Raw genomic sequence first — 10,577 nt, forward strand, 5'->3', positions numbered from 1 at the left:
TGTAATACCCTACTCCAGTGTGTGGCGTGGTGGATTGCCTCTTGGGCTGATGATAATGAATGATACAAGGAAGAAAAGCCTCGCGAGGGTCTGTTCTTGGCTGGGGCGATGAACTGCTGGGAGGAGTTCAGCCACCCTTCTCTCTCTCTCTCTCTCTTTGACCGAACCCCTCCGAACCCCTCTCTTCTGTGGGTGGCTGGTCCTATTTATAGAGGCCCTGGTCCTCTTCCCAAATATCGAGCGGGAAGGGAGCCAACAATGGCGGGCTAATTTAAAGGGGGACAGCTAGTACTCGCTACCCTGACAAAAGTAGTCTTCGCCTGCACAAAGCTCTGGTGGTGACGCCGTCTTGGGCTCCACGATGACCTCCATCTTGCAGTCTTCCTGGTCTTGGTCTCGTTGCACCGAAATGGCAACCTTTGCCTGATGCCTCAGTACTCCGTGGCTGCGCTTGCCCCCTTTGCACCAAAGAGGAAAGGAGGACACTGCGCGGGCTGGCACCCGCCTGGCGCCCTTGGTCGTCATGGCTTGCGTCACGGGCACCTCGTGAGGTACCCCGCCTTGATTTCTCCGCCTCCTCGCGAGCCAGCCTGATGAGGCCGTGCCTGAGGAAGCTCCGTGCCGTCCGCCCCGCGAGGCTTGGCCCCTCGCGAGGGTGTTGGGTCTGTGTTGATGAAGATGGGCCGTGCTGGGCCCCCCCTTGAGCCACGCCGCAGGCCGCAGGCAGGCAAGTCCGGGGACCCCTGTTCCCAGAACGCCGACAATGGCAACTGCCCCACTTTTTCTACCTACATCTCACATCATGCACCCTATCTTCTCACAATCCATCTGTTTTTGATTTTCTAGGTATCCTAACTCACTTTTTTTTATCATTGTAGCCACCCCTGAGGAGATTTCACTGTCACTTGACGAAGCTTACCGCAGGATTGAGGAGGCAGCATTGCAGAGGAGGTCCTCATGAGGGCAAGGGCAATCAAGTTCCAACGTGCCTGCAGATACGATATCTGAGGATACCATTAGGAGTGCCACTCCTGGTTCTGTGAGGCAGCAGAGGGTAGTTCACCCACCTCCCGCGGAAGAATACGAGCCCGAATTCAAGGCCACTAAGGAACAGAACTAGCTGTACGATATCGTCAAGCGGTTTGGAAATGCGAGGGCCAGCAGCAAGCACGTGAAGGAGCTTAAAGCGTAAACGACCACACCCCATAATCTCTCATTTTGCTTTGCTCCTTTTTTACCATTCATCTTCTTCGTACTTTCATGTATTTTTACTTAGTAGGCATGATTATTCCATGTCATATCGTTTTCATACAGCTTATGTTTGGACAGAACCAAAGTCATTCAGTGCGGAGCGACGTACGTCGAGCTGGGTGATCTTGCCGAGTCCGTTAGGCCAAACGGTAAAATGTCGACGAATGTAGTTGCATGCAGGATCGACTACATCAACAATCACACCGATGTGTGTGCCGACAAGATAATCATGCATTACAATGTGACCTGCAAAATATGGGATGGTGACTTCCACCACAAAATCCTGAGGAAGAATTTTGCTCAACACGGTGAATTCAAGCTCACACTGAAGAAATATGTGAGTACTCCTTCCCTGTCTGCAATGTTTTTTCACATGGTGTGGTTTTTTTGCCACCATCTGCACTTTTGTGTTTATGTGGCAGATGTTTTCATGTGGCAACAGCTGCCGTGCACACTGACTTCTTTTTTTTTCATCCCGTGCAAACTATGTGGCAACTTGATAGTAAAATACACGGCACATAACCAAACATTCTACGTGATTCTAATTTTTTTGTCCCTCTGCTGTTCTTTACGTGAACTCTGCTTCTCATTTGTTCACTTTTAAATGCAGGTCATGTTCCCCATGTTCCAGGAGCTTGCACCACATGATCCACGCGACAAGTGTGGTCACCACTATGCGATCTGTCTTGACCTGAAGAACCAACGTTTCGAGGTGCTTGATTCAATCCGTTCGGAAGCTGATGCAGACCTTACTACGCATGCCGAATTCTTCATTAACAACCTCAAAGATACATGGAATCGTCACTATGAACATTCAAAGGTCCAGATCAGGCATTTCCCGACCGAGTATGTGGCGACTGCGAAGCAAGGGAACACGTAATTTCTTCCTTCCTTCATGTGCCATTTACATCAATCCAACCCCTCTTTTGTTGTCACATCTGAATTGAAGTCTATCTTTGTTACGACTATCATTTTTGCGTGTTCACCTGACTCTTTTCCTTGTGCAGGTCGGACTGTGGCTTTCACGCGCTGGAATACTTTGCAAAGTGGGAAGGCTGAATTGTCCCCCCTATCACAGCTGCAACGGTCGTAGAGCTCCGGAAAATCTACACATGGAACTGGTTGACGAATGAAGATTTCAACAAGCGGTCTGGAGCACGCGAGTTCATGGAGGAAGCTGTCAAGAAAGTCATCAAGAAGTACAAGTGATCACGTGGTGTTACACACCGGACGCATACCTTACATTCTGTTGCCGTGGAATGTAAGGTACTATCTCTTTGTTTCTCGTTGAAAACTATGTTTGTGTGCTATGTTATGACTGCAACCCCGCGTAGCCTAACTATGTAGTGGTGGTGTGTGAGCGACATTTGAATAGTTTCTGTAATATATGTGTGGACATGAACCTATTTTAGGCGTTACAGCAGATATGTTTTTATGTTTGTCATTATTACAATGGTTTCATCGTTTCTAGCACCGGTTTGCTGTTTCGAATGCGTCTACGATGTTTTATAAAAGATGGCAAATGTAGTTCATCAGACATGGGTAGTGAAAGTCATCGTCGTTTTTCATTTTGGCTGTTTTGCTTCTTCTTTTTCATCGCTAACTGCATCGGCTAGCATGGGTAGGTTGATCATGTAGCCACAACCTTTGTTGCGGTTTATGCACGTTATGATTTTTCCAACTTGTTTCCCATACATTTGCACACAACACACTATGCGTCTCTAAACCGTGTCATATTGTCATGGAAATATATGCCATGCAGAGTCATTACAAATACCATGGTATATTTTCAGTACAGCTAACATGGTAGATACAATACAACCAACATGGCAGATCCAGCATAATTAACATGGCAGATACAGTACAACTAACATGGCAGATCCAGTACAACTAAAATGGCAGATCCAGTACAACTAGCATGGCATATTTACTATAAAATAGCATGGCATATTTACTATAAAATAGCATGGCATATTTAGTATAAAATAGCATGGCAGACCAACTACACATAACATGGCAGATTAACTACACATAACATGACAGATTAAGTACCCATAACATGGCAACTGCATTTATCCATTCAATGAATTTTCCTTCCACTTCTGGTGCCCCTCAAGAGTCATTCTCCCAATTTTTTTTTAAAAAATTCTCATCATATAGGGTACAAAACAAACTGTCCACAAGGACCATGTCACATCGCCCCAATTTTTGCTTTCTTGTGTTTTGCTTGGATCTCCAATCCCGACTTGTACCTTATCTCTCTCGAACGGCCCTTTGTGATAGAACAGGGTGGGTTCCTGACCTGGGTCTGTGTGCTTGCTGTTCCAGATCCTATCTCCGAGTTTTCAGATGATGGCCCCATGGATGAAGGCACACTTGATGTGCGGGGGAACCGGTGTAAGGCTTCCTCAGCTTTCCTCTTCTTGATCTCATCAAGCTCTCTTTTCGGTGCCTTCCTGTGTTTTTCTGCGACTCTCGCTGTCTCATCACTCTTGCACGCTTCATCAATTAGCTCAGCATAGTTCTTTGTCAACACAACGTGCCTCACGGCTTCCATGGTTAACTCAGGTCTCTCGTCATGCACAGCCAGAACTGCGTGTGTTGTCTGCGGCGCCAACGCGTCGTCAGCGTCCCAAGTCCATCGCCGCCTTATGAAATGGCGGGCATCCGTGTCACAGCGTTCATGTCCATTACTTTTAGTATGTGACAGCACACAATGCCGTCCCGTTCGAACTTGCAGCATTGGCAGTAGTACTCGCCTTCGCCTATCGAGGCTTTGACGAAGTAGTTCCTTCCTTTGTCCGGGTCTTCAGGTTCTGAATCTGACATGCCCAAAATAGAACACACCTTGAACGTATGTTCATCCACTTGGAAAGCCGTGAACATGCTGGCACACTTTATTTCTTCCTGGAATCTGCTAGTTTTGTGTGTTTTCTGTTAAACTATCATGCGCTCTTTTCTTGTACCACCTTATGTTGTCATGGAAATAGAAATGCATTTTGTTTGAAGATGGCAAACATAGTTCATTGAACATGGCAAATATAGTACGTTGAACATGGCAAATGCAGTACACTAGACATGGCAAATGCAGTACACTAGACATGGCAACTGTAGTACATTTTCAACTGGACATCGTCATTTTTCCACACCAACATTCCCCAATGGATGCACATTGCATAAAACATGGCAACTGCCCTTTTATTTTAAACATGGCATCTACAGTTGAGTAAATATGTCAATTGCATTTCAACAAACATGGCAGATGCATTTTATTAAACATGGCAACTGCATTTCAGCATATGTGTCGCCAATATAACATTTTTTCCAGTTGACATTGGCATTTTCATGCCAACATGGCCCAATGGAAGCACAGTGCATTAAATATGGCAACTGAACTTCATTCAACAATGAAAATGCACCCGAGCAAGCATGGCAAAACAGAATTTTCATTGAACATGGCATCATGCAGCTGAGTAAGCATGGCAAACAGTATTTCATTAAACATGGCAACTGCATTGCACTCTATAAGGCACCTACTGACTTGGTGCTTTTTCTGCAAATAAGACTGTAACGCAACTGACTTACTTGTTAAAGATCTTGTTGGTGTATATCTTGCTCATTTGCCTCTCTATCGGTAAATACGTTAGCAATTTTGGCTGCTTTAGTGCTGTGGTCGCTTCTTGCTGTAGCTCAGATCCCAGAATTTTTTGTTGCAAAGTTGTGTACTGCTTGGCAAACTGTAGCAGTGAGTTGCCAGGGCTGACGTACCGCTTCAAAATAGCATTGAACCCCTTGCTGCGCTGCGTAGTCTGCAGAAAGGGGAAGAAGCACTGCATGAAGTAGGCCGGCACCCAGTACATTCGCTTCTCCCATAGGCTAACAAGAGTCTCGTTGTCTTGGACTTGATGTGTTTCAGTCATGGCCATCCAGCTCCTTTCAAACTCCTCCACCGTCAAGCTGTGGTCCACGCACAGCTCGTATACCTTGTGCAGCTCTGGACGGTCAGCAAAGAACGGTCCTAGCGTCTCCTCAGCCTTCTTTATAATGTGCCACCTGCAGTGCCTGTGCACTGCCAATAGAAAGACCTCCTCTATGCCTGCACGCATGCTGAAATCTTGGTCTGTTGTTATGTTCATCGGAGCAAGTCCATCCATGCACTCCAAGAAGGTCTTGAACAGCCAAACGTACCCATCTGTGTCTTCATTCCGGACGAGCCCGCAGCCGAACTGCAACAACTGATTGTGGTTATTTATTCCTATGAACGGAGCGCATGGCATCTTGTACATATTGGTGAGGTACATTGCGTCGAATGAAATGCAATCTCGGAAATGTTTGTAGGCTCTCCTTGCAGCACCATCCACCCAATACATGTTCCTGACACGGTCCTCATCGTCCAACCTTATCCTGTAGAAGAAATCTGGATCTTCCTTCGTTTTTTCATCGAAGTAGGCCATTGTGGCCTCTATGTCTGCCAACTTGCTCTCTCTACGGTACTTGGCCTGTAGGTTTGTGACGTCAGCTGGTATGTACGGCATGCTACTCAGAGTCCCCTTTTTGCTGTGGATGAGAGATAGTATATGTACCATTCTTGATGGACCGACGTTACAATCATGTAGCAGCTTTACGAATTGCCTTTCGACGGGGGTGAACCCTCTGTGGGCGGTCAGAAATTTTACCAGGTCGAACTTCTTTATGAGTTGGTGGTTGTGCTCGTCAAAATATTCATTGACCACCCACTGTGCTCCATCTACGTTTAGCTTACACCGGACAGGGCACTCAGTCTTGAGAATGATACCTCTCTTTCGTTCCGGAACGATAGGCGCAACAACTTTCCCCTTCTTGTTCCTTCGTGCCTTGTGGCACCTCATCTCACCTCTGCTGTACTCGTTAGTTTTCTTAATTTTCCTATGGTACTCGGTGTTGACCGCAAATCCATGGAACTTTGCATATGTCTGGTAGTATTCCTTTGCTTGTTCGAACGATTCAAATCTCTACCCAATGTACGGTGGCTGAGGTACCACGATCTCTGATTGCCCACCATCTTCATCCCCTTGTGCGTCGTCGTCAGTTTCATCACTCACTTCGGTATCGGCGGCAGTTCCATCTAATTGAGTGTTGCCAGTGCTTGTGTTCAAAGGGGTGCTTGTCGGCATTGCTGGAATGATTGCCATTCCCGACTCTGACTCGAAATTGTTTGCGGCATGATTGTCTGCTGGCTGGTGGAACGCATCTTCCGTGCGCTCGGAGCTCCCCGCCGTAGATGTCCCCGCGCCGCTGTTCAGTGTAGTTGTAGGCCCTGTAATAGAAAAAATAGGTACGAGAGTAAATTTTTTGTTTGGATAACATGTGCATCGCAATGGATCACACCATCTTCGAGCGATTTGGCATGACATCATTTCAAACAGCAAGCCGTGAGTCTGTGCGTGGACATGTATGGCAGCTGTAGCTGTCCAGTCATGGCAGCTACTGTTCAACAAACATGGCAACTAATTGTTTTGTTTACAAATAACTACAAATAACAAATGTAGCGCTGTTTTTTGTGGTTCAAATTTTTTCCTTACCTTGTTGTGCTCCATTTGACCATCTTGTGTGGTCTGTGACACCATAATGACGTGCTCCACCTGCAATTTGTGAAGCTTGCCATGAGACGTTTGCCGAGTTACCACCAGCGTAATAACCTGTAAGCATAGTAGTGGTTGGTCAATTCATGGCAAATGCAGTTTTGTGCTAGCACGGCAACTGCAGTTGCCCCTGATGTGGTAACTGCAGTTTTACTGGCATGGCAACTGTAGTTGCGTCGGTATGGCAACCGCAGTTGTTCCTGTATGGCAACTACAGTTGCCATGGCATGGCAAATGTAGTTGCACTGGCATGGCAACTGCAGTTGTTCCTCCATGGCAACTACAGGTGTCCAGGGATGGCAACAACAGTTGTCCAGGGATGAGAAGTGTAGTTTTCAATTCATGGCAACTATAGATGTCCAGTCATGGCAATTGTAGTTGTCAACTATGCTCCTTCTGCTAATTGAGCATCCGCAACTTCACTTTTTTTATGGACTCACCTGTGTATGACGTCGATGGCAGGTACATGGGTGCTGCTTGATGCTACATGCTGCATGAAGGCTCTGCATTTTCACCCGTGATAACTCGTGAGTCCTTTTGCCAGTTTTTTTGCATGTTCATTTTTCATGTCCACAGCAGTATGTGCTCTTTTTTCGTTTTGCATTACCTTGATTAGACATACTAGCTAGTTGAAGTTGGATGCCCGTACATTTGTTATTGTTAGCGCCTTGTGACTGAACTTGCCACGGGGGCCCCCTACGAGTGTTTTGGTCATAAGAACCTGCGAAAAAATGACAGTGTATGACATAAGTAGAATGTCATCTTCATCGTTGTGAAGATGGCAACTGTTCTCTTCTTTTGTTATCACACATAATACCTACGCCTGCATACTGTTCTAGTAGTGGCAGCAACGGCCCTGCAGAGATGAGTTGACTGTACTCTGATGCATCCCAAGGGGGCGTTTCTGGCCTTTGAGAACCCCAAGCATCAGCGCCATCTTCGTGATTCATTCTTTCCGTGTCTCGCTTCTTTCCGATGTGTTCTCAATCACTGGACGAATAAGAAGGCATCAACAATCCACAAGAATTGCATTCTTCTGCTGCTTGCACATAGAAGATAGGGATGGCAAGCAACAGGTCAAAATAGGTGGCAGCTACTGACAACGAGAGGTGGCAACTGTCGCTATACACAAGTGGCAATTAATTTTTCCCACCCCCTTCATTCCAAAAATTGTCCTTCCTGCCCTTTTTTAGGGATTCCTACTCATCCATTTCATACCCAACTACTTGCGTCAATTAAACTATGAACTTAAGTTAATGTCAAACGTAGTACATGGCAGATCTGGTGTACTCTGCCTGGCAAGTGCAAATATACACTGAATCATGCAGTGTTCTACCCTTATAGCATGGACCCAGTACAAGATCGGGAGATTTTCAGCCTTAAGGATGAGAAGGATGAGATCGGGAGATTTCACCTGGTTTTAGATGATCGTCTCTGGAGGGCTGGGTTGGAGTGGGGGGCTGGGGGTGGGGAGGGTTGGGGTATGGTTTGCGGTGGGAGCGCCCTACGGATCTGCCCTGGTTGCCATGGCAACCAGAGATGGCTGGCGACGGAGGTCGGGGTTCGAGAGGTGGGGGACGATGGCGGCAGACGAGAGAGGGGATGGATCGGAGGCCGGGAACGGCTGGGTCGTGCGGGCAGCGGGTCATCTGGCCCGTACGGGGCAGTGCGGGCGGGGTTGCCACACACCAGACGTGCGGGCCGTGCTTTTGTGCGCGCGTACGTGGTCGTGCGGGCCGATTCCCGTCCATGCCACACAAGGCGTGCGGGAGGGTTCCCGTCCATGCCACACGTGTGGCAGTTATTCGGACCCTAATATTAATCCATCGTTCTTACAGAAAGACCCAGAAGTAAAAGAAAATTACACAGAAGCCCTTCTTCTAGATCCCGACTAGGCTGACGAACTGGAGCCGTCGGTGGCGCGCCGCTGCCGCTGCTCCACCTCAGGCCTTGGATTGGAGCCAGCCCCGTGGCATCCGGGAAATCGCCGATCGCCGGATCCACAGATCCTACTCGCAGGAACGCCGTCTTCGTCGCGATGGATGCCAATGTCATCTTCACCTTCGTCTTCAACCTCCGGATCCTCCACCACCTAGGATCCGGCCGGGACACGAGGAGCGCGCCAGATCCGTAGATCGGCGGCTCGGGGAAGTCAGCCACCGCGCGATGGAACTCCAGGGAGCGCCGCCGCGAGAGGGGAAGCGAGCTGACGACAAACACCACACCGACGCCATCTCCACCTCCATGATGACGCCGGCTGCGGCCCTACCAAGCCCTATGCTATGTACAAGTGTAGATCCACGGTTTCCCCAACCTCCCGCCGCCGGAGCGACCGCCGGAGGCGGAGGAAACCATAGATCGCCGGCGAGTGAGGTGGGTTGACCGGGAGTTCTCAGAAAATCGCCTCTCGCTATAGTGACGAGGGAGAGGGGAGGTTTCCGTCCGTGTTTACTGAACGGATGTCTATTTTCTTTGAGAATGATTCTTTCTCTCGGATTAGCCGTGTTTACTGAATGGATGTCTGTTTTCTTTGAGAATGATTCTTTCTCTTGAATTAGACTTTTACCCCGCTTTATAGATAAAGCAAAGAGAATGATTCTTCTACACGCATTCCCAAAGCCCTCCTTCCCCGCCTCTCTTTTTCTCTCCTCGTGCCCATCCCTAGATGGAGCTTGTACTAATGATGAGTGACATCGTGGTGAAGCTTGAGGTCATGCCACTGAGCTCGGGAGACGCGGGATCCGATCCGGCTCCAATGGTACTCCTGCGAGTTAGGTTCGTTGTTGGCGAGCCTAAATCGGAGAAGTTGACACCTCAAATGTAAAGGTTATCAAAAATCAAAAAAAAATATGTTTTTTTCTAGGAAACTTTGAGCTTTATTCAAACAATCTTAGCACCAACATGATGAGCCATGACGTTGGTCATGAGGAAGCCGGGTGGGGAGTCCATCCAACAGCCGATAACCCTAAGTGTGCTTGCGTGTTTTGCACACAAGTGGGCCGATAGATTGGCATTTCTCATTACATGTTGACTATCAAAAGAAAGAAAAAATGAGGCTAGCTCTTCGATCCCTAAAAGTAACGTCGCTACAATAAAGCGCGAGAAGCGTCGCGAGTTCCATAGTTGTACCACATCTAAGAAATCCACTTCCATCACCACTCACGAAAATCCCCAGAGCTTTGCAAAAATCACTCCATCTCGCAGAGTGAAAGCTTCTGTTGTTAGTGGATCCGTGACATTGGGGTACCGCTCCAGGCACAACAATAAATGTAGTAGAAGTTCTTGCTAATCCTACTGCTCCACTTTTATTTTCATTCGATGAGACACTAGCCTTTGTGTTGATTTTAACCCAATCATGATCAGGTGGTCTCCATCCGAAACCAAGCAAAATTCTGGTCTGATCCAATGGAAGCTCCAACAAAGTTGGGATTCTCTGATGTGCTTCATGGACTGGACCAGGTTCATGCTCACTCTGTCATGTGCTATGTTGTTTCGGAATAGGATGTCCATATTGCCAACATGACAATAACAATTTTCGCCTGGTCTGCCTCATCAATACGTGAATCATAAAGGATATCCTTGCACCACGTACTTGTTGGGGAACGTAGCATGCAATTTCAAAAAAATTCCTACGAACACGCAAGATCTATCTAGGAGATGCATAGCAACGAGAGGGGGAGAGTGTGTCCACGTACCCTCATAGAC

At 47.6% G+C, this 10,577-nt stretch overlaps 1 pseudogene; it reads right to left on the reverse strand.

Annotated features, from left to right (window-relative positions):
• Positions 1–4,832: 4,832 nt before the first annotated feature.
• On the reverse strand, positions 4,833–7,340 carry LOC147960179 (protein FAR1-RELATED SEQUENCE 5-like; annotated as a pseudogene).
• Positions 7,341–10,577: the final 3,237 nt, after the last annotated feature.

This window comes from Triticum urartu, chromosome 7A (assembly GCF_056163025.1).
Source record: "Triticum urartu cultivar PI428250 chromosome 7A, HENAU_Tu73, whole genome shotgun sequence".
NCBI classification, from domain to species: Eukaryota; Viridiplantae; Streptophyta; class Magnoliopsida; order Poales; family Poaceae; genus Triticum; species Triticum urartu.